Source organism: Tupaia chinensis, unplaced genomic scaffold, assembly GCF_000334495.1.
Source record: "Tupaia chinensis unplaced genomic scaffold, TupChi_1.0 Scaffold000116_1, whole genome shotgun sequence".
NCBI lineage: Eukaryota > Metazoa > Chordata > Mammalia > Scandentia > Tupaiidae > Tupaia > Tupaia belangeri.
Genome location: NW_006159580.1, coordinates 2,783,447 through 2,787,899, shown reverse-complemented (window position 1 = coordinate 2,787,899; position 4,453 = coordinate 2,783,447). Strand labels below are relative to the sequence as shown.

General features: G+C 49.9%; 1 long non-coding RNA gene across 1 annotated transcript in view; it reads right to left on the bottom strand.

Moving 5' to 3' along the window:
• LOC102477100 (uncharacterized) overlaps nucleotides 1–155 on the bottom strand; it is a 7,844-nt gene extending 7,689 nt beyond the window's left edge. Inside the window, exon 1 of the long non-coding RNA XR_333938.2 lies at nucleotides 66–155. This is a non-coding gene — a long non-coding RNA (uncharacterized LOC102477100). The remainder of the gene's footprint in view (nucleotides 1–65) is intronic.
• Nucleotides 156–4,453: the final 4,298 nt, after the last annotated feature.

Genomic DNA, 4,453 nt, shown 5'->3' with positions numbered 1-4,453 from the left:
GGATGTGGAGTGGCTGCAGACAGGAACACTCTGGAGGTCTGAAAAACGGGGCTGGGGTTGCTTACCTTCCCAGCCGGATGACCGCGTGAGAGGTCCGATGGAGGCGCTCTAACCAAGAGGCATCCAGCCCCTCCCGGGTTTCGGCACCAGATGTTAGGTTTGATTTGGGAGCAGTGGCGAAGTCAGAGGCGGCAAAGGCGAAATTACCAGAGCCAGGCTTTGGGGTTTAATAAAATCAACATAATCTATTCTAACGAACCGCGGTCGACTACGTGGGAGTCCAGCGACATAGCCATTACACTAACTGCTGGTTCCCGGTGCTGCTCATTCTTAAAGGGCCGTTGTCCAATAGGTGCTCGCCAAGGGTCCTTGTCTGGCCAATGAAGTTCGCTGTTTCTGTTGAATCTTGGCGGGTGCCTAATGCTGAAGGGCAAGAGAGTCCGTTGGTGATGGTGGGTCACATGCGGAAAGCAGGAAAGTTCTGCCGGCGGGAATGTTCCCGCCATGTTTCTTTTCCCTTCCCCCAGACCTTACACTTCCTGCATGTTTTATTTATCTTTAAAGTTGCTTTAGGGCTCGCAGGCTTGCAGGAGACAGGAAGTGAGAAAGCATCCCCCAGGGAGGATGGCCATGGTACAATTTCCGCTCCATTGTCCTCTTGGGACCCTGGACTTGCACGCGTGCACGCACACGCACACGAGTCTGGCATGTCCCTCAACCCACCGGGTCCAAGACTCAAACCACAAAGGCTCCCATGTGGGATCCAACCACCTAAACCACCACACCACCACTAGCCCAAGGGGCTGTTTGTTTTGTTTTGTTTTGCTTTGTTTTGCTTTGTTTTGTTTTGTTTTTGGAGAAATTTTTGCTATAGGACATGTGCGCTCACCAGACAGACAGAGACAGAAAGTGAGAAATCACCCCCCGGGGGGATGGCCACGCCGCAATCCCTTCTCCTCCATTCTCCTCTCGGGATCTTGGGCACGAAGGCACACGCGCCCGGTGTGAGTTTTTAGCCACCGGGTCCGGGACATGAACCATGGTCGACTACATGGGAGTCCAGCAACATAGCCATTATGCTAACTGCTAGTCCCCCAAGGGGCTGTTTTTACAGATGAAAGCAAGGAACGTGATGGAAACAGAGATGCCCCCGAGGTGGGGAGCCATAAGGAATTATGGACTGGGGGGCAACGCAAGGAGGCAGACACAAGTCTAGTTAAGGCTTGTTCCCCACCCCCAGGGTAGGAGAACCCGGCTGGATTTGCCCAGCTGACTCCGGAGTTACTATGGACCAGTGACCGCCATTCCAGAGCCCCTGACTAACCATTGTATCTTGGGTGGATGGATTTTGGGAGTAGATAACTTGTCTTTTTTTTTTTTTTTCTCTCCCCAAAGAGTTATTTTATTTAACTTTGTTTATTATTATTACTGAATTTGACCAGGGAGAGACAAAATGAGCGAGGGAAAGTGAGAAAGCAAGCCACCAGGTCCAGGACTCCAACCGTAGTCGGCCATGTGGGAGTCCAACGCCTTTCCCTAGGCTACCTGCCGGCCCCTATAACTTGGCTTTTTTTGTTCATAGATATGCCAGTCAAGAGCCAGTGCTTATTACTGAGGTAGATTACAAGATCTTGGAGTTTACAGAATAACAAACACAAAACAAAAATCTTGGACTTTAGCCTAATGTGATGATTAGACTATTCTTTCGGAGGTCCTGGAATGATAATGAGCATATTTAAGTTTATTTCTTTCATGAGTGATAGAGACAGAGACAGACAGACTGACAGAGGGACAGTGCCCTAACAGGGTCTTGATGCCACAAGTCACCACCAGCCCCCAGCCTCCCCAGGCGCACGGTCGCAGGCATGTCTGGTGCACTCCAGTTGGTCTCTAGACAGGATCCAGAAACCTCAAGCGGGTCAGCAGAGCTGGGGTTTGTACCTGCTCCCTACAATGGTAGGATGAATATCACTGTGGCCGGAGGGCGGGCTGTGTGAGACTGACAGCTCCTGTTCTTCACGGGCCTGTATCCACACGGCCCTGGGCCTGCATCGCCTGGGCTGGACCCACACCCTTTGTCCCAGAATTTGCAAGTCCTTTCACAAAAGAAGCAGAGTCCAGGTCTCCACCCTCTTAAAGAATCTGACTTTGGCCATTCTGATGTTAGCAGATTTGACACAGTGAAGGTTTGAAAAAATCTTGTTTTGATTTCTTTTTTTTTTCTTTTTTTAAAAATTTGCCAAGGATGTGAGTGCTCATCAGAGAGACAGAGAGGGAGAGGGAGGAAGGATGCCCACATAGGGCCGACATGGTCAGGATGCAAACCTTTCTCCATTTCTCCATCCCGTCGGGATCTGGGGCACAAAGCCACGTGTGCCAGGTGAGGGTTTTAAGCTGCTGGGTTCAGGATTCGAACCTTGCAGTCAGCACATGGGATCTGGTCCCCTTAGCGCCAGGCCATGGGGATGGCCCTCCACGTCTCCTCTTGCTTCTCTGTGATCATCACACGAACAGGTTAACCTGCTGGGAAGGGATGTGACTGACACATGGAAGAGAGCTGCATTGTCCCCGCAGAGGTCACCCTTGACAAGCCAGCCCTCAGCTCCCCTAACCGTGTGAGCCACCAGGAGCCACGAGCCTGGCCCGGATGGCCGGTGTGATGTTGCCCAGTTGGACCATTGACTAGGAGGGCTGGTAAATGCTTTTTTTTTAAGGAAGATTTTTGCTATGGGGCACTTGTGCTCACTAGAGAGACAGAAGGTGAGTGAGAAATCACCCCCCAGGGAGGATGGCCACGCCACAATCCCTGCTCCTTCCTTCTCCTCTTGGGAGTTTTGGGCACACATGCGCACGTGCCCAGTGTGGGTTTCAAGCTGACAGGTCTGGAACTTGAACAGAGGTCGCCCAGGTGGGAGTCCAGCGCCTTAATTACTACGCCACCTGCTGTCCTCCTAATAAATGATTTTAAGTTGCCGAGTTTGGGGACAGTTTCATGACGCGGCAGCCCGTCTTTGAGATGTGGTTAGTAAATAAATGCACATGTATATTATAAAAACGGTTTGGCCAGGGGTGGTGCTGTGAGCCTGTAACCCTGAAGCAGGAGGATGGTGAGTTCGAGGCCAGCCTGGGAAACAGCAAGACACTATATCAAAAAAAAAAAAAAAAAGTAGGAAAAGGACTACACAAAATATTGAGAAACATGAATAACAATGACTTTTAGGGTTTTATTTTTTTTTTTAGAGATCTTTGCTATAGGGCACATGCCCTTGCCAGAGACACAGAGACAGACGAAGAGAAAGTGAGAAATCTTTTCCTGGGGGAATGGCCACGTCACACTCCCTTCTCCGTTCTCCTCTCGGGATTTGGGGCACGCATGCACACACCAGACATGATTTTCAAGCCGCTGGATCTGAGACTCAAGCCACGGTTGACCATGTGGGAGTCCAGGGCCTTAACCACCGCACCACCTGCTGGCCCCAGATTTTTAGGGTTGTGGCTCATTTCTCCTCAATAAGTATGTTTGCCAGAGAGCACAGTGACCCGATGGTAAGAACATAGGCTTCACAGGACCAGCAGGTGGCGTAGTGGCTGCGATGCGGGACTCCACGGCCTACTGAGGTCTGAGTTCGGACATGGTGGCTCGCTTTTCCACTTTCTCTCTCTCTCTCTGTCTCTCTCTAGTGAGCAAATGTGCCCTGAAACAAATTTTAAAATGATAATAATAAATAAAATAAATATTTTCAAAAAGATCGTAGGCTTCAGAAAAATCACAAACTCTAGAATAAAACCTATTTGAGTTACAATCGTGGCTTATTGGGGGCAGCAGGAGGCGTAGTGGTGAAGGTGCTGGGCTCCCACATGGCCAAGTTTGAGTCCCAGATCAGCAGCTTCAAAATTATGCTGGGCATGCGTGTACGCATGCGTGTACGCATGCCCAAAATCCTGAGAGGAGAGTGGAGGAGAAGATATTGCAGCGTGGCCATCCTCCTGGCCTGTGATTTCTTTGTTTGTTTGTTTGTTTTTGAGAAGTTTTTGCTATAGGGTGCGTGCACTTACCAGAAAGACAAAGAGAGACAGACAGTAAGCGAGACATCACCCCCCAAGGGGATGGCCACTGTGCAATCCCTTCTCCTCCATTCTCCTCTCGGGATCTTGGGCACGCACACACGCGTGCCCGACGTGAGTTTAAGCCACCGGGACCGGGACGCGAACCACGGTCAGCTACATGGGAGTCCTGCGACAGCCGTTATTCCAACTGCTGGTCTCGATTTCTCACTTTCTCTCTCACAGTCTCTGTCTCTCTCCAGCAAGTGCATGTGCCACATAGCAAAAACATGAAAAAAATTAAAATGAAAAAGAAAAGCATGGCTTATCATATCTGGGAGACTTACTTATGCTCTCTAAACCAAAATTTCTGTATTTGCTAAGTGAGCATACTTCATAAATTAGTGAA